This window comes from Beta vulgaris, chromosome 5 (genome assembly GCF_026745355.1).
Source record: "Beta vulgaris subsp. vulgaris cultivar EL10 chromosome 5, EL10.2, whole genome shotgun sequence".
In the NCBI taxonomy this organism is placed as follows: Eukaryota; Viridiplantae; Streptophyta; class Magnoliopsida; order Caryophyllales; family Amaranthaceae; genus Beta; species Beta vulgaris.
Window position 1 is genome coordinate 33,217,971 of NC_079206.1, and position 25,987 is coordinate 33,243,957.

Here is a 25,987-nt window from a genome sequence, read left to right on the forward strand (position 1 = left end):
AGGAGGCGAGCACCTTGAACCGCCTTCGCAAAGGCGCAAGGCGAAGGCGGCCGCTTTCAATAGAGGAGCGCAGGAGAAGGGTGGTAAAGAGTAGATTTGAGTTTAAAAGTTGGAAAAAACCTAAAATTCTTTCAATTTTAACTTACCTTGCCTTTGATTTTTTAGTTTCGGGCAAAAGCCATTTGCGAATTGCATGATATCTCGTCAAAATCGAACCCCAATTAAAACCCCTAATATTTGGGTACGAACCCTAATTTTTAGGGAAGAACCCTAACTCATAACCTAAAATCAATTGATGGTCACCAAGCCGGAAGTGACATAGGACCACGGCGAGCCACCCTTGGAAGTCTGACATCTTATCTCCGGTGAAAATTCAGGTTAGTCTTTCTCTCTTCTTCGATCTTCTCTTCCTCGGTCTTCTCTTTGATCTTCTCTACTTATCTCTTCGATCTTTTTTCTTCCTTTGATCTTTTCCGGCGAGCTTCCTTATGTTTCTCCAATCTTCTTATCTTTCTATGCTTTTTCTCATTCTTCTTTGTGAAGCTTTCGAGGCTTCTGGCCTTCTGATTCTGGTCTATAATAGGGCTATTACATGGTCAAGTGACCAAGTCACGTGATATCTTTCAACTTTTTTTCTTTTTCTCTCCTCCTTTTTCCCTCTTTCCTTCTCCTTTCCTTAATTTTTTGCTTCTATTCTTCTTACCTATGGCTAGTTTTTAATTTCTTTTTAAATACTAGCCCCTCAACTTCATTGGTATGTTGTAAATAAGCAATCATAAATTTTACAACAGCTTTTTTTTTTTTTTTTAAAAAAAATTACAGTAGCTTATGTATATTTTAATCATTGTGTTCTTTTGAGTATAAAAATGTTCTATTATTAATTATATAAGTTTTTGACACCAAAGGTGCACTTTCGCTGTGCTCCTTTCTCTGCCTCGCGCTTTGTGCCTTGTTGCGCCTTTCGCCTTATAAAACTAAGTTGTTAGGTTTTGAGAAACCCTAGATCTGAAAATTAGGCACCAGACTAAGAGAAGGAGAATTAGACTTTGGGGTTTTTGGTCGCCGACGTGATGCGAGCCCACCGACTTATTGATGGAGTGCATACGTTGTTGCAGAGAAAGGGAGAGAGAAGGCTCAAACTCTATCTCGGTTGCAGAGAGAAGGAGAGAGATGCGAGAGTGAGAAACATAAAACCAGTGGGGAAGGGGTAAGGGTTGAAGGGACGTAACTTTTTTAATTACTACATTTACAGTTGGCAGCATCTTGTGACAGCTTTATTTTTCTGTTTACTATGTAGTGTTAGTTTCAAAAAAATAGATTTAACCAAAAAAGTAAAATTCGAATAGCTGAAGGTAATCAATATACTAAGCTTATTCGAAATTCTTTTATATTTTTTAAAAAAGAATATTTTTGATGAATCAATGTATTAATTAATATATTGGCCCATATTATGTTCCAACGAATTATGTTCCCAAAATGCGTACCAAAAAAAATCCTCTCGCGACCCTAATTCTCTCAACTCTCAAATGGTGTTCCCGTGCCTGTTACGCAATCCGAGGCGTTCCATGTATTAGGTAACACTAGGTATGACTTAAATGGGACTGAAGATTTCTTAGTGTTAGGGAGTGCCTAAGTTACAGCAGTCTTTGTATCTTGATTAGCCTTTTCTTATCGTTATGGATGTGGCTGGGACTATTTGTGTGTAGTTTCATCTCGGAAGAGAAATTGGATATTTTCAGGAGTAAAACTGGTAATAAACAGTAAACAAGAAGAATAGGCATCTTCGATGCTCTATGTGGGTGATGATGCTGACGTAGCCTCTCAGGGGAGTGAAATGTCTGGTATTGCTGTATGTAGCTTGAGTATCTTTTTCTTGATCCTGTGGACATTACTTGGTCCACATATGTTGGGCTATCTTTAAATTTTAGAACAGGATGATGAGCTTTTTTGAAGAAAAAAAGTGCAAAAGTTTTTATTTTATTAATGAATGGCCTATTCCTTTGTTGGTTGTGAGAGTGTTGGCTATTGCCTTTTTAGATGCCTTGCGTGTCAGCTTTCACATGGGCCAGTCAATGTGGTTTCAGGATTGAAATGACGAACAGGTTTGAATGATCTGTGCTGGGCTGTTACATTGTCGTCCAATATTGAAAGATGAGAAAATGCCCAAAACTTCTGTTTGTTATAGGTTAAAGAATACTGTTTGGGAGGATAACAAGGATAGATAATCTTTCTCTTATAGGACCAATATTTCTCTTTATGGATTATCTATATAATTGTAGCATTGTGATTGCCAATTAAGCTGCAGAATTCGGGGGGTTACAAGGATAGATAATATTTTTCACCTACCAGGAAACCCAAGACTTCAAGCAACAATAGTACATTACAGTTGAGAGACCGTATAATCATTTTTTAGTGAGAGCTGCACTTGATGTTTCTCACAGAAGCTATTGTGGATTTTTTATCATAGATTGTGAAGATGATTTTCTTTTGAGAATTTGTAATGGCATACTCCTCTTACAGGATAAACATAAAAGGCTGACAGAATTAGGAATGGATGAAGGTTGTGGGCCGCATTCCTCAAACATGGGATCTGGTTTTCCTTTGCCTTCAGCTATAGTTTGTCCTTGGTTTGTTTATTTGCATTATGTACGCAGTCACAACGTGGGAGCACGGGTTCCCCTCCTTATCCAGGTGAGTGAAATGGCCAGAGTTCTTCTGTCTCATATATGCTGCTGATATAACTGTGATTTGACTCGGACACTCGGTATACATACTCTAAAGGCAACTCCTTATGGAAACAGCACTCTTGTACTGTTTTCCAGAATAGCAATTAAGTAGTGAAAGCCTGAAAGGAACAAGAACCTCCTTGACATTTTTCCTTTCTGGGTCGTCATTTTTTATTGACATTAAGTAGTCATTTCATTCTTATTTGACAAGCAGTCATTTCATTTTTTATTTGACATCAAGTAGTCATTTTATATTTTATTTGACATAGATAAGGTATACATACTCTAAAGGCAAAGTTTTTGACGAATTTTAAAGGAAGAAAAGAGGCATTTTGGTCCATGTCTGATCCACTTCCTTTCATTCCGCTTCTTGGTCCTCAGTTTGAAAGTTTTTGATCTTCAATCCAAATCGGTTCAGTAAGGTCTCCGGCTGCTGAACACCCTTTGCTGAAAATATCTTTTTGCATCTAAGGTGCTCCCTTGGTTCCCTGTGTGCTTAATCCATACCTCCAAAGGCAAATTCTTACGTGCATAGGAGCTGAAAGCAGTACCTTAGCCTAGAAATGAAACAAAAACAACTAAACAGGGCTGAAAATCACAAAATATCCCCGACATCAATAGGTCATGAAAAATGGGTCAAACCAAGGTAAAGATGGTACATTATAGAGGAGAAAAGGGTTCAAACAAAGGAGAGCCCATTTTTGAGCTTATCATATTTGTTTTAAATCTCAGCTACAAGGAAAATGAGATCGTAGGATATGTATGATGTGCTGTTAACACTATCAATGGAGAGTGATTTTTTTAGTAGAGCTTGTTGGCTATTGCCATTTCCAGTAAAGTGGCTGGCTTTTTGTTTATCTTGCGTATAGTAGCTTGATTCGTAAGTTAGTAGTGGTTCGTCTGTGCGTTCATGGCTGCCCAATAGTTAGTAGCATCTCAAGCATCTTCTTCCGTCTAAACTAACTCCTACTCTTGGTTTATGTCAGATTTTGTTGTAACAAGATTATGCTTTGAAAATAACATCACAGCTGATACATCTTCTACTTCCCTTGTGCAGAAGACCCCTACTGTCAATTGCTGCCCCTCTGAGATTCTTACTGTTGGAGACAGCATATCTCTTCCCTACAATTCGCTCTCATCTCAGACTGCCTTCCTTCTCTTGTTTTTGGGAAGAAGAGCTACGTTTCTTCTTCAGCTTTCTCATTGTTAAACACAGAGGAAGTGTTTGAGCTTCTCATGCTTGAAGCTTTTTCTGGATTTTCTTGTCCCCTCGGATTTTCTTCCTTATGTCTTCTAGTTAGCTTCATGGGGTCCATGAGCATAGCTTTGTATTTACATAGACCATACATGTTTCGGATCTTTCATTCGTTAGTTCCAGCCTTACCATATTTTCATGTGCTTCAAAAAAAAAATAGTACTAATCTTTTGCATCTCTTTTTCTTTTATGTTCTCTCTTTGGCACTTATCCTTGGCACTTTTTTGGGATGTTTAGTGCGTCCTCATTCTCCCATTGATGTTTTTGTGACTTGATAATAAAGGATGATGAAAGGTTAGATCGGACATGAGTTTGCTGGAATTAGGTATTGCACTTTGAAACAGAGAAGTAGACAGATATTTGAAGCTTGGGCTTGCTCAAATCATTAGTTCCAGTTCCTTATTCTTGTTATTGTAAAGATGAATTCAAGGGTGAGGTGCTTGATTATGTAAACTTCTCATGGCTTAAGAGCATGCGTTATCTTCTCTGAAGCACGGGTACGCTCCTGCAGGCTCGAATCGCGTACCCTGGTACAGGTGCGTTACGACTACGGCCAAAATGCGTCCACAGAAACGAACTTGGTGCGGCTAGAAGCTACTTGGTACAGCTAGGTCAATTCTGTGTACGTCTTGAGTACGTATCGGGTCAAGGAGAGACGTACCCAGCCTTGTTTAGCGACTTTTAGAGAACTAAAAGTCACATGTAGGGTTTAAAGTTTGTTCCCCAATTTGATTTTTGCCTCTCACGCCCCCCATCACTGCTGGGTCGTTAGCGCCACCGGTTAGTCTTAGTTTGTCTCCTCACCTCTTTCTCTCTCTTTCCTATTTCTTCTCTTCCTTTTTCTTTTTTTAATTGCTTAAAATGCCCTATTTTTTGGTTTTAATTTGATGACCCTTGTTTTTTTGTTTGTTTAGCTAATGCATTATGCTTTATTAGTACTAAGTCTAGAAGGCAGTAAAGCACATGAAAGAGGACATGGCGGAGTACAGGCGTCCAACACTTTTTATCTATAAATAAAGCTGTAGTGCTTGTTTCCTTAAAAAAAAAGCTGTAGTGCTTGTTGTGCTAGACTGCAGACTGCAGACTGCAGACTGCAGACTGCAGACTGCAGACTGCAGACTGCAGACTGCAGACTGCAATGGTGCAACCCTGTGTATATCTCTTATTCACTTATCTAGGGAAGCCAACTAACATTATTACTGTTACCCTAAACCCTTCTTTCTTAACCTAAATTAACCTGATATACTTTTTACTTATATTCTAGGAAGAAGGCTGATCAATTTATGTTTTTACATGTATGTCGTTTATTTATTGTAATAATGTTCATTACGTATTACATATGTATACTTCCTCTGTTCTATAATAATTGCAACATAACCCATTGACACATTTTTTAAGACACCAATGTGATGAGGAGAGAGAGATAAAAATTAGGACACATGTGATAGGAAAGAGATAAAGAGAAGATATTACTAAATAAGGAAATGTTGCACTTAATATGAAACTTCCTAATAAGGGAAATGTTACAATTAAAAAAAGAACGGAGAAAGTATATATTTTGCCAAATCTAAGTCTTATCTATTTTCAAAATTTTTGATTTGAATGTTTTTGGTCCCCGTACCCATACTCGTATCTGACTGGCTGTCCCCTCTCTATATGTTGGTGCTACTATGTTATCTTAACCCTCCTTTTGTATGTGCGACACTTGCTCAGTGTCTTTCTTTTTAGGAAATCATGGGAGGTAACTTTGACGTTTGGGCCATTTTCTAGAATGATCATCACATTTGCATGCCTTTTTTAGGGTTGAACGTGGAAAATGTCATTGAACTTGACGGACAACTAACAACATATAATGATTAATTATTTTTTTTATAGAAAAAAGTGAACAAATCCATTTTTCTTTCTTCTTTTTCCCCCTCTCTTCTCTCTCTCGGATTCTTTAACCACCACTCTCTCACTCTTTACTTAGATTCCGAGCCTCAATCTCAACAAAGACTATGCAAAGCATAATAACCCTGATTTTTCTTCTCTTCTTTCTCTCTAATCCCTTTGTTGTCTTTAGCCTCATGCATTTGTCCCTCTTTGGCGCTCTGTCATCGGTTGGCCATGGCTAACAACCACCCCTTCTTTCTCTTCTTACCATGTGCGATGTTTTCAACCCCACCCCTTTTCTTCTTTAATCGTACATTTCTGAACTTTCTTTTTTTTATGATTTTGGCTAGGGAAAAAACAATCACTTGAGTAGAAAATATATTCCGGCATAAATTTCTGAGATAGGAAGTAATTGTGCTAGTACTCCTGTCTCATACTCATATTTGCGGTAGTTATGTTGTTAAAATATTTGCTGTGGTTAGCATTTATTTTATGAAGTTCAAGTATTGTTTGAATTTACATGAAGTTGGAGTGAAAGGAGGAGAGTGAGTGAGAATGAGAAGGATAATTTGCCTTAACTTTGAAGTTGCTTAGATCGGTGAGAGTTTTGATGAAGGGAGAGAGAGATTGGCTTGAAGTGCAGTGAGAGAGAGAGAGAGATGAGGGGGGGGGGAGATTAAGATAGAGAGCCTAAAATATTAATTGATTAATATATATTTCAGTTTCAAAATATTGAATAAAGTACAAGGTTAGACGTGAGGGTTGTTTTACAAAACGGCCTAACTGGCAAGGATACCTCGTTTGATTTCCCTTTTTTCTCGAAGTATTTTTAATTATTCATCCAAAAAAGACATTATCTCACAAGACCCTAACATTTAGGTCATTTTCGCATATGACTCTTACTTTTTCTCCCTTATCGCAGATAACCCTAAATCTGTAAACTCTCGTTAAATTTGAAAGAGAACTAAACGATGTTAACTACTTGGAAAATTCTGGTAACTCAGAACCATGGCTTTTTCTCTGTGGTAGCCAAACTTAATTTTAATTCTCAATGGTGACCTTGTATTTATGGTTATACTTGAAAAAGTAGTATTTAATAGCCACTTGTTATAAAGAGTAGGTGAAACAGTTGTTTATAAACTAATTAAGGTTCTATAGACTAGAAATCTAGAATGACTGTACCAAGATAGTTGATGCTTGTTGGAGCCATCTCTAGTGTTGTGGAAAAAAGCATAGAGTTGTATTAGAGAATTCGTTAATTATATTAGATTACATGGTTATGTGAAATGCAAATTAAGGGTAGATGAATGGTAAATTATTGCACATCTTTTTCTTTTTATCTATTTATTAATTTATATGATTTAAGATAAGGAATACACGTTAGCTTTTGGAGTAGAGGTTGTGTTTCTAATTGGATTCAACTACAATTCCCTTTGTCCCCTTTTGTTTGCTCAGGTGGGACTAAAATTACTTGATTGGGAGGGTATAAAATTTGTGTAACCAATGTTGTGAATGCAAGAGTTAATTGGTGGACGTACATCGTCATTTTTAGTACAAGGTATTATATCGTGTACGTGCTAAGGTTAAAAGTGGGTCAAATAAATATGGGTGACAAAGAGGTCATGACTTAGTGTTATGGGCCTTTGAGGCGAGTGGAGAACAGAGGTGGGTTTAGATTTTGTTTTGGGAAAGCTAATACTTGTGTTGAGACATGTAGTTTAATGTGATAAGTTGTAGTATGATTATTAAATATATTTTATTAAAAAGTAGATGTGATAGGTGTTCTGACATTTTTTATTGAAGGGGAGCGAAAGTTGGCTATATTTTGAATTTTTAGAGATAGAGTAGGGGCCAAAAGGGTGTTAGAAAACTAATATATTAATAGCAGAACCTTTAGTTTCAAATAGCAGGCGTGCCAAAACGCATCCAACTAGTTAGGCAAAGTGACGCGCAAGAGGCGACATTAAGCTCACACTTTTAGCATGAGCCCTGGGAGCACTTTTGTGTTTGAGGCGGGAGAGGGTACATCAGAGGTGGAAATTTCAAAAAAGAAAAAAAGAATAATTTCTTCAAAATAAACCATAACATGCTTTGAAGAATCTTATTTGAAGAAAACCTCGAGTTTAATTGAATTCAGTTGCTTCAATCTAGAACCTAAATTGAAATTCCCAAATTTGAAAAAACTCTAGTTTGCGAGTGGACAACAATTGGTTGTCGCTTCGTTAACCATGAGAGAAGACACTCGCGAGTAGCTTAGTTCTAATTAAAGCGCGCCTAAGGTGCGAGGCGACAACAAGAACACTTTTACTAACCCATGCAAGGGGAAGTATGTTAGGGCCACGCGTGGCCGCCTTTTGTTAAAAATCGAAAGAAAGAGAAGATGTGAGTGTAAAACATAAAAAAATCCTCCATGAAGTTTTGTGTAGTTTTTAAGATGTAAATTCAGCCAAAAATCCTCCATGAAGTTGCTTCATTTTAACCCCCAATTGAAAGCTCTAATATTAGGAAAACCCTAATATGGGGGTTGTGAGGCATACGGGAAACCGTTGCGTATGAAAGAGTTTGTCGACGATCAATCTCCGATGGTGCACTAGATTTGGCGGCATTCGTTGTTGGTGAAGCTTTCCAGTGAGTTCTCTCCTTGTCTTCTTCCTATGTCTTGCTCGCCTCTCCCTCCTTAACCTTCCTTTCTTTCAATTCTCTCGCTTCATCGTTTCATTTTGTCAACTTCTCATTCATTTCCATCCATCTATCTTTCTTTTCGATTTTTGATCTTTGATTTGGAGGTATCATTATCTTTTATCTGCAATCGTATTTGATCAAAGTCTGTTCTTTAACATCAATGGGTCTTTGCCCATGGAACCCATGAAGCCGCCTTAAACTGAACACATGGAATACAACGTGAGAAGGCCCAAGTTCTGGGTGATTGAAGATGGACGTGACAAGGCCCAAGTTTTGTTTGGGTTCCTATTTATTTTTGTTTTATTTCAAAGCTTAAAATAAAGCCTAGTGATTACTTGTAACACTTAGGCAAGTAGGCGTGTGATTGCACCAGATATTAGGCTTATCATTTGCTGGTTTCACAAGTTCTAACAGAAAATTGATTGTAGCATCAAGTAGGGCATGAATTAAGGGAGTTTGTGACTCCTAAAAACTGCCAAAGTTAGATAATTTTGCTAGGGCTTCGTGAGTGTTTTGTGCTGCTTCATTCCTCTATATGAGGAGAGCAAATGATGAATAAAAGGAGATTTGAAGTTAAATGACAAAAATGTTTCTTCATGAAACTTTCTTTTGAGTGTGTCTCAAAAAATGCCTATTACAACTTAGTGTATCTTGGTTGTTTAGGATTGATAAACTAAATTGAGTGTGTCTTGTTTAGTTGTATCAAGATCTTATAGTTCTTTGAGTGTGTCTTGAGAGCTATAGTTAAATTTATAGTTTTTCTCTATCCGTTTTAATTCAGCAACAAGAGCAAAATTATTAAAATCAATCTAACCTAAATGAAGTGAGGAAGTGAGGGTTGCACTTGGATCACAACCACATATTTGTTTGCGAATGCCTATCAAAATAGGTAGTCATGTTTATAATGTGCAATTTTGCTCAGCCCACGATGGTCTTGGCTTTCATATGGGAAGGTCGCAGTGGGTTTTGCGGGTCGGGCCCGATTGTGCTGCGGCAAATTGGATTGGATTTTCCTCTTTTTTTTGTCAACCATATTAGTTCTAATTTTAAATGTTACATAATAAGCTTTGAAATTAATTTAAAACTATAAAATTAGTGTTTAAACATTAATAAATATAATCTGTTTCTTTCGAAGTTATAGTTTCATTGAAAATGAAAATCATGAGTTGATGAATAATGTATTCATGTTAATTAAATAACATTTATTATGTAATTTACTTTGTAACATTAGTTTTTATTTTAACTTTCATTGCTTACTGAAAGTTTTATTTAAAATTAAGACGCATATGCATCCTTCAATCATTAAGGAATGAAAGCCAATGTAATTCTCATTATTAAGTAATGGTTAAAGTGGTAAAAAATAAGTTGCTTACGTATCCTAAAGGAATCAATGCCACACATAGTTCTCATGCGTCACGGATCACGCAACGTCGTCTTCTTCACCGTCAAGAGCAATGGGTTCATAATAGGGATGGCAACGGGTCATCCTCATCATCGTCCTCTATTTTCATATTGATTTGTTCCAGCATGTGACCGAGCTTCAAATATCATTTGCATCCAAGGGTCATCCTCATCGTCGTCCTCTATTTTCATGTGTTCTCTTCTCCGCTTCATCTGAATCTTTTTGCAAACGCAGATCTTTTTTCATCGATTACTCGTTGAAGTAGGGACAACAAGAATATCCCTGCCATCCTTGCCAATATAGGAAAATTACTAGGGCCAGAAAGTTGTTTCCACCACTTAAGAATATCAAAATCACTATGAATGTCATATTGGTAAGCATAATATTCATCGAATTCTTTGAAAGGAAATGATAATGATGATGTTTGGTTTCGTAGCACATGCCCGGGATTGTAAACCATTGCATAATTATCATAAAGTGCCTATGATCTAAAGCATGTATGTTTGCAACGTTGAACATAAGACTCAACATCATAATCAATACCTAAATAATTATAATCAAACTCAAGCAATTGCTTCAAACCTCCGGCTTTGACCCCAAGGTCAAGAATAACAGCTAAGCCATATGTTATAGGGAACTTTCTAAAGTACTTGTACCATTTTACCTTCATAGAGTATGAGTTGATAATACATAATACCTATGTTACTCCAACACGGATACGGGTGTTGTATCCAAGTAGGGATCGGAGGATCCGACACCCTACTCCAAAATTTTGGCCGATACGGCGACACGGTCAAGAAGGTGTCTTGACTAATATTCTAGACACGTCTATCATTGAAAGTGTCGGAAATAATTTCTCGACACTTTATTTTGATAAAAAAGTAATTTTAAAATTATCTCTTTTTGAAAATTAATAATTTTATTAAACACTCACAGTATATAGTATACAAAAAGTGAAAAAAAAAGAGTGAATTTTTAAAAAGGAGAAGAATGAAGAGGAACAAATGTCACGTGGGAAGGGAGTAGTTAGGAAAGATTTTTTTTTTTTAAAAAAAGAACTCATAAGTCATAAGGATTTAATAATAAAAGTGAAATTGACTAAAAAGAGTTGTAACTATTATGTTCAGCTTTTTTACAGCTGTCATGCACCTCACATTTGTTTTATTTTTGTTGCACCGTACCCCAAGTCCCAAAGACAAAAGCATTAAACTTATCATCTTCCCATCACGCCATCTTCTATCTCTCTTCTCCCTCTCTCTGGTTCTTCTTTTAACCAGTAATGTCATAACCTTTCCGGCGAGTTTTTCTGGCAAAATTTAACTAAACTAGACTGCTATGACCGATATCATGCCCTAAATTACAAATTCTGAAGGCAAGTGCAATGAATTAAGTAATTGTTTCCCTTTTTTTCTTTGCGTTTCTTTCTCACTCTTCCCAAATGGGTGTCTGATGGTCGACACTTTTCTGATACACGTATCAACACCCATTTCCAGGCGTGTTGCGTGTCGTGTCGAATCGACACGCGACACGCGAGGTAGAACATGGTGTCCGAGTAACGTAGCATAATACCACTATTAATTTTAATAACAGAGTTATGCATTCCAAGATTCCAAGATTCCAAGATAATATAAAGCATATTGGGCTAGTACACATAAGAAAGAAAACAATTATAGCATCAACAAAAGCTTGCAACACATGACGAATGAGAGTTGCATTGGTCTAATGTTCATAAGTAAGCAAGGCCTCAAGAGACTCTTGTGATTCATTGTAAAGAATTGTCTAACACATCACGATACTCTAAAGCTTTGTTTGTAACTTATTGGTTGAACTCCAACGAGTTGGGTATCAATTGACCATCATCTCTTCTTTAGGCCTCTTTACTTACATAAGGCCATATAACGTCTTTGAAAATTCCGTGCACAAATAAGGGTGGTAATTCATTCATACCCTTTTGGATAGACAAGTTCACAATATATGCATATGTGCACAATAACGAACATGGTGTGGTGTGGTCTAGTCTGGTCCGTGGGCTAGGTTGGTCTATGGGTTGGGTTGGGTGGTGGTCGGCTGTTCTCCAAGCAGACGTTTATAGGCTTGGCCATTTTCCAGCCCATGGCCCACCCACCAAGTTAATTAGCCTCATGGGCTTGGATCAGGATAGTTAATGGCCAAGCCCCCATGGCCCGTGAGGCGAACTTATAGGTCTGCATTGTTGGCCATCTCTACTTTCATATGGTTAAGTTACCCGGAGGGGAGAAAAACTATCTAAGTCTTCCCAAAGGTCTTTTATCCTTTCCTTTCCCACCCCATGATTCAAAAAAAAAGGAAAAAAAGAAAGGAAGAGTAAAGAAACACGTCTTCCTCTTTCTTTATTAACTTCGTCGGAGTAATAACCGGTAGTAGAGCCATAGCGATGGACAATTACACATGACTATACCTTTAGAGCAAAAGCCCTAACATCTCAAGAAATAATTGAAGATGTTTCCTCTTTGTAAAAACATTACTCAAACCCTAGATCTCAAAATTCAATGGCATATGGAGCAAATCTCTTAATCTATCTCCTTCTCTATCTTCAGCAGGTGGTTTTGCCTAGTCCGGTAACATAGTTATTTTGTTGTTATTTGGCTTTGCTCTATTTTTATGCGTTAATTTTACTTGCATATATAGGTTACTATTCTTTTTATATAAAAAATCCTTAATACCCTTTTGCAATATGCTTAAAGCACACTTATTTTTGATATATTACTCAATGCGTCCCATATTAGTTGCAACGGTTTGACCGACTCTATTCTCAATGCGCAACTTTAAAATATCTAATTATCTATTAGTAGAAAAATTATGAATAGTTAAAATTATACAGTGAGATATTTTTTATAACATCTTATATATTATCATTTGTATTAATATATTACTCCATCTGTCACGTAATATAGTGCTTACATTACTTTTTGGATGTCCTAAAATATTGTGCCTATTTTTATATTTATCAATTTATTTAGACTAAATTATCCTAAATTTTTACACAGTTTTTCTAAAATACCCCTACCTTTCTTTTAAAATGCGCGCCATTATTTTTAGCTGTATACCATTTCATAGAACATTTATTGCGTATTAACTTTTTTTCAAAGGAAAAAGAAAATAAAGAAGTACTCCTTTCATTGAATATTTCATTGAATATTTTCGTTTGAAAAATCCTACTACTTGCTTCATTCTCCTTAATTCTCGTGAAAAAAAGAAATATATATTATAGGACGAAGGGAGTATTTAGAACATAATGGTCAAAGTGTGACATTTGGATAGTGTAAAAGTGATTCAATGAACTAATTGGGGTAAATTGTGTACATAATTATTTATTCTAGATACCTAAGTGAATAACCTATGGGATACCCTCGCATAGGACCTGGATAAAGGCTTGCACTTTGAAGGAAGGGACAAGTGTAAGGGAAATCCCATTCCAAGTGTCCTTCACTTTGTGGGATTCGACCCCTGCTGTTAAGGTTATGAGGTGGAATCCTCACCAACTGAGTCAAGCCAAGCTTGGTAGTAAGTATATAATATTACCTTTACTTTATGTGTGTGCTTAATTATAATAAGAGGCATATATACTCACTCACATACTGAAATATGTGCAATTTAGGGTGAAGTCAAGAAAATTGACTTGATCCAAAACTCACCATAAAATTGCGTTGAAATTGGTACTAAACACAATTTTATGACATGTTCTCGGAAATCGACCTCATGTGATAGCATAATATTAGTGGGTTTAGGAACTCTTGATGGATTGATTCGTGGGGTTAAATACTTTCATTTTATATGAGGTAATGGAAAATTTATTGCTTCCTCCGTCCCACGTTACTCTTTTCACTTTCCAATTTCCAATTTCCAATTTCATCCGTCCTACATCAGTACATTACTCATTACACCTTTGTCTTTTTACATGGCCCACTATTATTTTAACTTTTCTACTTTTTCAAGTGTTACCCATGAATCTCTCTTTTCCAAATAAAATAATTACGCGAATTATTTCTACCTATTTAACAAAGTAACACCTTATCTAATAAGTGTAAGGTAGAAGCAGTGTTATTATTGACATAAGAGATACATAGAGGTGAATGTGGTTACCGTTTTCCTATAACTATGTTAGAGATAGTTTTTGATTTGAAAGCAATCATAGAAAACAAAAAAAGAATATCATGATATGGATTCACATGGTTTAGTAGGAGTGGAAGTTCAATGTTTGGTTTGGACTTAGGCCTAGTCCAATTCGATGCGAACAAAATTTGGATTTTAATTCTCCAACCCAAATCCAATCCAGTTGGAGTTGAGTCCAAACCAATCCAATCCGAATTTTTTGACGATAGTCTGATTTCGATATGAAATATCCAATTGTTGAAAACATAATTTTTCGATGAAATAAATTAGGCACGAGCATCAAAATAAGTAATTGGATGTGAGCATCAAAATAATGTTTTCGATAGTAATTGGATGTTAGCCGCTTAGATTTTGAGGGAAAGGGAAAGGCAGTCGATCATTTGATTTCGAAAAAAAAAAAAGAATATGTTATTCCCAATTCTAATTATACAATTCAAGGTCTATCTACTATTTGGTTATTTTGGATCTAATCACCCTCAATCCGATCCGATCCGATCCAAAAATCCAATTTTTTAAATAACTTGAACCGAATCCAATCAAAACATAGTTTGAGTCCAATTCGAATTACGATTTTGGTTTGGATTGGATTTCGGTTTTTATCCGGATAACTTTCACCCCTATGGCTCACCCAATATCTGGCTAGTCCACGGTCACGGCGTAGATCTTATTAGTTTTCAAGGAAAGAGTACATACTTGAAAGGAGGCTCTACTCATTTACCCATCAAAGGAACTCTACCACTTGGGAATAGTATTAGTTTATAATTTATTACCTACTTCCTAGTTTATAATGTTCGATTTTATTTTCTTGGCTAGCTGAACAAAAAATCGACTATGTATATGTTGCATTCTTCTTTTGATTAGCTACTAGGAGTGCTAGTCGAGTTAAGCAACTCACAAGTAACTCGAACTCGACTCAAAATCCTAACAAGCACGAGTTGAGTAAGGGCTTAATGAGTAACGAGCATGAGTCGACCAGAGTTAAGTGGCTTTGAAGTCGAGTAGATCTCTATACATGATCGATTTGCTCGATTAGCACTTGATATGGGAATAGTAATAATTATATGGAATTCTAGTTCTGTTAGGATTCTATGTAATTTAGGGTTTTAATTTCAGTTTATTTTAATTAAGTGTGTAAATGATAAAGGAATCCTATTATATTTAGGAGTCTAATTCCTTATCATTGAGTCAAAGTAGGATTTTAATTTTCCTAATTATATTCTGATTAGGCGTGTGAAATAATTAGTTAAAGATAGGATAATTATTTATCTTGATCCTTAAGATAAAGATAAATAAGTTTAGTTGTTTTTCTAATTCAATTAGGTTTAGGAAAATCTTGTACTATATAAGGGATTTTCGGCCATAATGAATGAGAGAGATTGAGTTTGAGTTATTTTGAGTTTCAGGAGAGAATCCAAAACCCTTGTTTTTACAAGTGAATCTAAAACCCTAGTTGAACCGTGAGCTGAAATACACCTGGGTTCATCATATCTTGTTACTAGATAATTAAAAATACAAAAAAAATACAAACTTTCATAAACACAATCCACTAAACTACATCAAGAGCCCAAACTAAGTGAATTCTTCATCAAGATTCACATTAATTGGTGTGGCTGCTGCTACTTCACCCCCATATCCGTCGCTGCTGATCAAACCACCCACGCACACCCTCGTCTGCGTTCTGTTCTGCTACCAGTTCGGTAAATCTGTTCGTGTGGCTCCGTTACACGTCGGAATTTCGATTTTCTTGGTTCGTTGGAAAGCTAACAAAGAGATCTATCTCGTGTTAAAATTTGAGCCTCTTTGGACCAGTAACGGAGTCGCAGCAATCAAATACATCTGCGTCAACTTTCTGTCGCCCAGTTTGTCACGACTGTCTTGCGACGGCGCGTGAAATCGCGTCCCTTATCCGAATTTGATGATTTTTGTCTCGTTGGACTCGTAACATCTTGAAGTTTGTTGTGTCAAAATTTCATACTGTTCTGACATGTATTGAGTTCTGTGCAGCGTTAAACGTACAGCCGTGCTGCTGCCCTTCGATCACCTCGCCTGTTACCATGCCCGATACTCTAACCGATATGCTCGCTGCCATTCAGGCTACGACCGCCAAGATCAGTGCTCAACTGGCTGTTCTGGATATGAATGTCTCCACCTTGCGACATGCTACAAAGGTACGTTGTTTGAAGTGCCAAGGACTAGGTCATGAAGAATATCAATGCCCCAACGAAGAATATGTGACTAAGGAAGAATATATCGTGTTCGTCAAGCAATTGCTGGCCGATGAGAAGGTAAATTCGGATGCTTTAGTTCATATAGTTCCTTCCGAGACCACGCCCATCCAGCAGGAACCTTTGCCTTGCACCACTCCCCATGACTTTCAACGTAACTTATCGATGGATTCTTTGGTTTGTCCCACGCCCAAAGGTATGATCTTTGCTGCCCCAAGTACGCTCAAGGCTCCACCGACGTGTTTGCTACCACCATATGACGCTACTCGTAGTAATTTTAGTTATCCTTCGGTTAGTCTTGGTCACGCATCTCAACGAGTATCATATCTTCTACTGTTGTTGTCCAGCCGTGAACTTCTTTTGATGGATCATGGATTTCGCGCATGGATGATTCCTTGGCTACAACAAAACTTGAGGACAAGTTTTTTTCTAGAAGGGGAGTTTGATATGGGAATAGTAATAATTATATGGAATTTTAGTTCTGTTAGGATTCTATGTAATTTAGGGTTTTAATTTCAGTTTATTTTAATTAAGTGTGTAAATGATAAAGGAATCCTATTATATTTAGGAGTCTAATTCCTTATCATTGAGTCAAAGTAGGAGTTTTAATTTTCCTAATTATATTCTGATTAGGCGTGTGAAATAATTAGTTAAAGATAGGATAATTATTTATCTTGATCCTTAAGATAAAGATAAATAAGTTTAGTTGTTTTTCTAATTCAATTAGGTTTAGGAAAATCTTGTACTATATAAGGGATTTTCGGCCATAATGAATGAGAGATTGAGTTTGAGTTATTTTGAGTTTCAGGAGAGAATCCAAAACCCTTGTTTTACAAGTGAATCTAAAACCCTAGTTGAACCGTGAGCTGAAATACACCTGGGTTCATCATATCTTGTTACTAGATAATTAAAAATACAAAAAAAATACAAACTTTCATAAACACAATCCACTAAACTACATCAAGAGCCCAAACTAAGTGAATTCTTCATCAAGATTCACATCAGCACTCCCAATTATACCTCATAATGATTGTCAAATAGAGGAAAATTTGGAGAAACAACCTTATAGAACACTTTCTGTGAGAACCTACCCTCCTGGAAAGAAAACTTCCTATGATAAACTACCTTATATGGCTTTCTTGCTGCAAAAAGCGGTGGGTTGATCAAATACCTTTTGCATGAATTTTTTTTTGATGCCTTATTCTGGTTCTTCTCCTTCTGAGTCTACTACATATTGCCGCCTCCTCACTTCTCTTCCTCCCTGTATCATGAGATACTCTATCTCTCTCACTTATGGGATAAATTCATTAATGTAGTACTTTGAGAGACAAATTGTCCTGTTTGTTAAACGGAGGTTGAATTAATAATTTACCCATTATCTGATTGTGATTCAGCACAGGAGGTCTGGTCGCATAACTCAGTTTCTAGGTTTGGTATTGGAGCCACCTGTAACCTCCTTTTATGAGCATTCTGTCTGGCCAGTGCATAACGTTGATAAGAATGATCTCAGCTTGTTAAACAAGTGGGTCCTTGAGCAAAATGCTCTGAATCCAACCCAACAAGCTAGTGGCTTTCTTTGGATGCTGGACTAGTATAATACGTATGTTGCGCTTAATTTGGTCCCAGGACAAATGCGCCAACTCTAAAGCCACTTGCTGATGTCTGCAGACTACAAAAGTGACAGTAGTGCTCATACTTAAACGGTGGGTTATTGATCTTCGAGTTGTGATAAGAGATGAGGAAGGTGGGATTTTTGCTATTGCTGTAAGAAGATTTGTACAAGGTGGATCGCAAAAGCAGTGGCTACAGAGCATGATGTTTAGGTTGCAACAGGGTTTAGATTCTCAAAGATCATCCCGAAATATGACGCAGTCAATGTGATTAAGAATATCAAACATGATGCTATTAGGTTAAACTGTTCAACCCCTGATTCGTAATATTGAGAGGATATTGAACGTAGTAGGCTTCTTTCTGAATCATATTGCACCCATGTCAAATGGGGGTAATGTGGTAGTTGATCTTGTAGCTAGATGAGACCGATATTGACTCGGGGATAGTTTGTACTAGTTCCTCCCCTCAAAGACTGTCGCTGAGGGGGAATTAGATTTGATCTAATAGAATTCTCTGTCCCATAATTTCTCTAAGAAAAAATCCCTTTCAATTTTATGCATAAGTATATTACTGATATTGGACTTTTGATATTTAAAATAGCAATGTCAGTATAATGACACCCATTCTGGATAAGTATACCAAGCTTAGCTTGGCTCACTTGGTAGGAATTTCACCTCATGATCTCAAGGTAGCTTAGAGGTTATTCATCTTACCAAAAAAAAAAAAAAATCCAGGTAAGTATAACAAATACAAGGATCTATGATCTACATGGTGCATTCTTTTGAGGAATTTAACATCACATTGAAACTTTGATGCAGTAACTAATTCACACAATCAGTATTTCACGAAATCTTCAATAAAAATCTCAGCATGAGGAAACACATACAGGTTTTACATGGAAAAATCTTACTGATAAGGAAGACGAGTGGGGTAGAATAGGCAGGAAAATTGAAGGGAAAAGGACTAGAGGGAGGAATAAAGATTAATCAACGCTGAAAACAATGGTCAACCCATCAGAATCTGTCAAGTGGCAACTTTTTACAATAAAAAGTCATAAAATGTAGTTTGTCACAATTTTTGTTTGGTAAGGTAGTTTGTCGTAAAAAAACTGTGTTTAACAAGGTTTCTGAGAGTTTTTTAGAAAGTAAATGATCACTTTGGGATGTTCTCTGGCTCGCTCGATGTCCATTGATGCACTGTAGATATATAAACTTTTACTTGTTCTTGCTTTAAATTTTTGTAATGCTTAATGATGTAGGTGCTCTTTTTGCATTTAGTTGTTCGATTACCCAAAAGAATTACATGCTGTTTGTGCCATCTGTGTTAAGAGTGAATTACTAGTATTACTATGAATTGGTCATGTGTAGGAAGCATCAGTGATTCCTTCAGAAATTTGAGTGGGTTTCTAGTTGGTTCAGCCGTTCAGCTCACTGTCCAGTACTCCATTGCCTGCTACAAATAGGGCAAGACTATGTGGTTAACTCATATTTTGTGCATTCAGTTCATCGAATTTGTAGCTTGACAGCAATTGCAGCATTGTCATTTTTGAAATTTAATGTAATTGGACTACTTGTTCATCTATCTCTTGTCTGGTGCTTTCTTTTTTAAGTTTCCTTATACGAGCAAATTGATATCCAGTTCATCGACTTATAATATGTGGTTATGTGTTTCTTTTTGGTTTCTTGCAGCACCCTCAGTTATATTCCTGTAGTTGAAAAATGTTTCCAATTTTGCGTATGGACATGGAGTAATGCAAGGAAGGAGTACCCTGCTGCAGAATTTGTAAGTTCTATTACTGATAGCATTGGGGCTTTATCATTGGATGGGGCAACTCTTTGTACAGTATTAGCTGCTTCTTCAAGACGCTGACAATTATTCTTCTGCTGCAGATGTTTCTTGTGCTTCAGACTTGCTCTATGCCTAATATTTGATGATTTATTCAGGAGAGATTTTAACAATATGACCGGAATGTGTTTTGCGTTCAAAATATATGGTGTGAACTTGCTTTAACTTTTTCTGTTATTACAATAATGTGTTAAATTAGAAGGGAATGTGGAAGAGTGTAGGTGTACATGTGAAATGGCAAACTTTTTTTTTTTTTTTTTTTTTTTTTTTTTTTTTTTTTTTTTTTGTAACTCTTGTAAAAATGACGCCTTATAATATTTATTTATTTGTAAGAAACCATTTTATATAACAGTTTTAGATGTTATTCTCTTTAGATTTGCTCTTTGGTATTTTCCGCTTAATCCCCCAAGGTTGGGCCTCTCTGGATTCAACTCTCGTTGAGTTCGCTCTTGGGATTTTTTACTTAACCCCTCAAATGAGCATCTGTTTCGTAGGTTAGATTCTTAGTTCTTTTGCTCTTGGGCCTTTCTCCTTAATCCCTTAAGATGAGTATTGACCTCTTCATATGAAATCTTATTATCAATCATGAACCCTAATTATCCTTCTCCATTATCCTTGCAGTTTTTTACCTTTTTTTCATTCGATAGTATTGATATCTCTAATTTTCTCAATCACTCAAAATTTCTTCTTACATTAACTTTTACTTGTAAAAAAAAAAAACACAGTTTTTTCACTAGTTATCCTTGGATTTTATGAAAATTCACAAGGTACTCTCGTGTTTTTCAACAATTCATTTGGTGTGTCCCTAAGGTTTCAATTAAATACATGGCTTTCCCCTATTGTTAAGCTTTCGCTACAAACTTTATTCACCACTTATCCCTCTGGTTTGTGAGATGTAGGATTCGATGATTTCCACTTGTATTTCATTAATCTCTCCACCACCGCCCGCTACAACCCATCATCACCACCACACCTCCTATTTCACTTTTACTCATATTTGATATTTGCCAATGTTTCTACTCCTATTTCATTTCGATTGAGTTTTCGATTTGCTTAAAAAATCAATGAGAAAAAAAATGAAATTTTAACTCCTAAAGCAATCACTAATTGAATTAGAATTTAGAAATAGTTCCTTGATCATATGAAAAGAAATTATAATAACTAATGAGTATATAGCTGATAAGCACAATGTTCATATGATTCCAAAAACATACACATGTTATCGCTCATCCAAACGATTTAGGAATATCAATATGACACTTGCAAATAGCATGTGGGAAACATCAACAATAGCAATAACAGCTGCCACTGGCAACATCATAAGTCATAACAAAACACATCGAAATAGGGACAACAACATCAGCACAGCTCCGGTGAGACAAAGCAACGACGCTGATCAGTAGACGACTATCAGATGCAGCAAGAACACTACATAACAAAAAAGAAGTATGGAGAGAGAAATTGTAACACCCTGTAATTTTCACCCTTTATTTTTGGTGTTTGTTTATATTAAAATGATTTTTGTGTAAAAATAAATAATTTGTTATTTTGGAACGTGTTGTGAAAATGTTTATATTTTTTTAGATGTTGTGATATATTTATGTATTTTTTTTTAAAGGTTAGTTATTTATTTCAAAAGTTATATTATTAAGATGCGGTGTTGTTGCGTAGCGTTTTTGTATCACTAATGGACCGACTTGGGTGATGAAATGTTGCATCACATGTGGCGTGTCATATTGGCAGAAAATCAGCAAGTATGGTGTGGAGGATGAAGAGTTTTGGTGCTCATTAAGCTAACCTATGAATCTCTTGTAACCTCTAAGTTAGGAAATTCGTGCGTAACAACTCCTCTTCTTCTCTCTTCCGCATTTTCGGCTATTTCTGCACCCTTATCTTGTTTGTATCATATCTCCATCGTCTCTTATCAGAATTGGATGTGTGAGCAGTCAAAATTCATCTATTCTGAAAGATCTTGCTCATAGTGTAATTTGTTTTTGAACAAAGTGAAATACGCATCTTCAGTTTTCATTTCAAATAGACGACTCATCTGGTTTTCTTGGAGTTTTTGGGAGCAATGCTATTCTCTTTTTTCTTTGCCATTTTAGTATTATTTTCCACCTAAAATCCAGGTAACTAGCATCTCTTCTAGCACATTAGGATTAGAGCAGTGATTTTGGCATTGTTAGGATTTATGTTAATAGGCTACAAATCATGTTATTATGCTTAGGATTATGTTAGGATGCTATTAGAATTATTTTTGTTATTTTTATTCATGTTAGTATCATGTTAGGATTGTATAAATGTTATTATTCATGTCTATTGTTACGCTTGTGATGTTATATGTATTTCTTTATCATGAAAGTATTAGGAGTTTATGAAAAATTGGTAGCATGATGTTAGGGTTATCATGAAAGTATCTCTTTTTACATCGGAATTGTGCTTATGACCATTCGTTGGAAAGCTATTCGGATAACCTTTATCATACAGTTAGGATCTCATAAAAATATTGTGTATGCTAAAAGTTATGTCTATTTGAAGTTGCTGCTTATGTTTAAAATTATTTCAAAAGGCGTTATTTGTTGTGTTGAAGTATGTTTAGCCTTGTTTTGAGGTGAAATCTTGTTATGGAGTTTTTTTTAAGAAATGTTGCATGTTTTATTTATTTATTTCATTTTGATTATTACTTTATTTATAATTACTATTACTTTGGAAAGAATAAATATTGTTGAATTGAGATTATTGGGTTGCGATCCTAGTCTCTTCTGATTTTAGGTGTAAGGCCTTAAGGACAACCTTATTAATTTTTTTTGAGGGTTAATTGATGAATAAATTATAGTATTTATTTATGGAACTATTTTATTGAGATTAAGATATCCGGTGGGGTAGGTGTAGTCCCCGGTGAAGAACATGCCAACCGCCTAGGTTGCGATTTAGGGGTATTACCTGGGTTAATTGTTGTCGTCCGAGAGGTTGTGAAGTACTGAGCTGAGTACTATCCTGCATGGGGAGTTTGGCCACTCTTAGACACAAACAGTAGGGAACGTAAGCCCATAGGCTGTCTGGAGATTTCGATCTGATAAACCTTAGGAAGTGGGTTGCGATCCACTGGCGTTTTGCTCCTTCTCAAAACCTATTATATTATTATATTTAATTATTTTTGAGGCTTATGCTATGGATCTTGTATGACTATCCCAAGTTCATTATTGTTGATTTACTTATTGTTACTAGTAGCATGGTTTTATATAGAAACATTTATTTTTAATTTTACTTAAAATTGCTATTTGGATCCTATATTGGGCAGGGAGAGCTGTTAGTTACTCCTCACTGATTGTGGATATTTGTTGTATATTTTGCAGGTTTTGTTGATGGGTATTTTGTTTGATTTTGGGCTCGGGTTGAGATGCGAGAAATAATCTATTAGGCGTTTTAGTTCTAGACTTCTTTTTAGTTGGAGATAGTTTTCTCATTTCGATTTTAATCTAAGTAATTAATTTATTTATAGTATTTATTTAAGTTTGTTTGTATCACTTAGTTATTTAAAAGCATTTCTTGTAGTAGTGACATTCCCAGAAGACGATGTTTCTGCCATCGTTCTATAACACTGTTATTATTTCTTTCTTTTCGCTTTGAAATTATGGGGTGTACAGTTGGTATCACAGGAAAACCTTCTTAAACTCTTGAAAAAGAGTTGCTAATGATTCTTTGAAATTATTAGTTAGCTTAGGAGATAAAATCTATTTAGAATTAAGTTTTGTAGTTTTGCTATAATGAGAGAAAGATGAGTAGAATAAGTAAGAGGAAGCCTTATGGAATGTGGTGTACTCTCATGCTTGTGGAGCATATATAATATGAATAGTTACTTGTTTATTGGTAGAATTAGTCTATCAAGTTTCTAATCTTATTTGCAGGGCCTCTTATATGTAAATTTTTTTATCAGAGTTGCGCAGCAAAAGCAATGTAATTTATAGCCCTGAGGTTATAGGTCGATTTGCGCGTTTAAATTGTTTTGTGCTTTCCAATTTAAAAATAAACTTTAACTATTTTAATATAGTCACGTGTGTTGCATTGCATTTATTTTATTTGCTGGTTGCTTGATGGTTTATGTTATTATGTGCAACGGTATATACTTTTTGTTCTTTTCCAATTAAGTGGTGTTTTTATGTGAGTACTACGTATCTGTTTTATTATTTACAAAACTTTCAAGTTTGAGTTTATATTCCAAATTTTATTTTAGATCTTTTCTCTTAATAAATTACATACTTATATAAGAGTTATATTGTGGTATTCAAATTTTGTTATTGTTAATATTTTGACATACTCTTTTGAAAAAACATTAATTTCAATTATTTTATAATGGTTTGGAAAAAAAGAAAGGGGTTTTGAAATTGTCTTTTAAGATATTCTTCAAATTTCTCTTATACCGTCTTTGAACATCTATATTTATAAATATCTTCCTTTTAATATTTTTTTTTTGTTTTTCATGCTAATTCTTGTTCAACCTTTAATTTTGGTAATAAGATTTCATAGTATTCCAAAGTAAAAGTACCCTAATGAGTTATTATGGGTTACAGATTGAAATGTTGATGTAAACTATTTTGTTTTAATTAGCATTCAACAACTTTTACTTTACTTACTAATTTACTTTTCTTATTAGCATTATTTTTCAAACTCAAATACGTGAACAAATCTCGTTTACTATTTGTTGTTTCATATCCAAATATTTAGTGGTTGCTCATTTCATAACAAAGTTTTGTTTTATTTCTTTACTTGTTATTTAATTATCTAACTTTTATTTTGTTTTATATTCTTTGAAAATGAAATTTATATACTCAGTCTAAATTTTAAACTTGTTTGAGTTGATATCAAGTCATAATGGGTGATTCCTTTGACTTGTATGTCAATTTGATAAATCTAAATTTTAAACTTGTTTGAGTTGATATTAAGTCATAATGGGTGATTCCTTTGACTTGTATGTCAATTTGATAAGTTGACACATTTTATCTATTTTGATTTATTTTCTTTTTTGAGTTGATATTAAGTTTATATTGGGTGATTCCGGTAAACTTTAATGTCGATTTGATATGAAGGCTTTCAAATATCGTTTTGTTGATACTAGGTTGCATGGGGTGGTTCCTTGCATATCTGTGTCGACTTGGAAAATTTTATAATTGTTGTTTGTAATTTAATACTTTATAGCCTATTTATTATTAGTGTTTCCTCGTTGTGAAATTTATTTTAAAGTTTTCAATTTCTTTTGTGAACTTTAAATTTCGTATATATGTTTAGGAGGCGTACGCTCTTATAACATATGTCATGACTTGTGTCGTAAGTGCTATTTAATAAAGCAACTAGCTACTCTTTATTAAAATGTTCTTATCTCTTTAAGTGGAGTATAAGCCTGTGTGGTTACCTCTATTTAAATTGGTTTGGCTATCAATCTACGAACTTTTGCTTCTTCGTTTCCTTTCTAAAAATATTTATGTATGATAATATTTATTCTTTTATAATTTTACGTAAATATTTATTCTTGCTTCTTTGCAAAATTACCTATAGTTATTGTGCTAATGTTTCTACCTTAAACTTTCTATTTGTCTTTGGTTCTTCCACATTTTATAAATGATGGTTGTTACCATGCTTCCTTACTATACGACTCTTTTTGATTTTCCAAAATAAAATGTATATTATTTGAGTTATCAAATTTTATACCCGCAAAGTTGTTTAGTTCTTAACTAATATCCATCAATTTCTGTTTTCTTAATGTTCTTTATTTAGAGTATTTTCTTTTCATCTCTTGGTTGTTTTGAAGTTTCGAGGACGAAACTCTTTTAAGGGGGAGTAATTGTAAGACCCCGTAATTTTCACCCTTTATTTTTTGGTGTTTGTTTATATTAAGATGATATTTTTTCGTAAAAATAAATAATTTATTATTTAAATTATTTTGGAACGTGTTGTGAAAATGTGTATATATTTTTATATGTTGTGATATATTTATGTATATTTATTTTTAAAGGTTAGTTATTTATTTTATAAGTTATGTTAGTTTCGTTATTTATTTAGGCGTTTAGGATGCGGTGTTGTCGTGTAGCGTTTTTGTATCATTGATGGATCGACTTGGTGATGAAATGTTGCATCACATGTGGTGTGTCATGCTGGCCGAAAATCAGCAATCATGGTGTGGAGGATGAAAAGTTTTGGTGCTCATTAAGCTAACCTTTCA

At 35.1% G+C, this 25,987-nt stretch overlaps 1 protein-coding gene across 12 annotated transcripts in view; it reads left to right on the forward strand.

The window, feature by feature from the left end:
- Positions 1-20,043, forward strand: part of LOC104893769 (histone-lysine N-methyltransferase ATX2) — a 33,117-nt gene extending 13,074 nt beyond the window's left edge. For 3 of the 12 annotated variants that reach the window (XR_008969450.1, XR_008969451.1, XR_008969442.1), the window contains 2 exons: positions 19,614-19,707; positions 19,815-20,043. The gene's annotated coding sequence lies outside the window, so the exon portion shown is untranslated. Of the gene's footprint in view, positions 1-2,084; positions 2,186-2,520; positions 2,692-3,783; positions 4,287-19,613; positions 19,708-19,814 lie in introns of those variants that run through there. The other 9 variants (XR_008969445.1, XR_008969447.1, XR_008969443.1 and 6 more) reach the window with 5 other exon arrangements.
- The last annotated feature ends 5,944 nt before the right edge of the window (positions 20,044-25,987 follow it).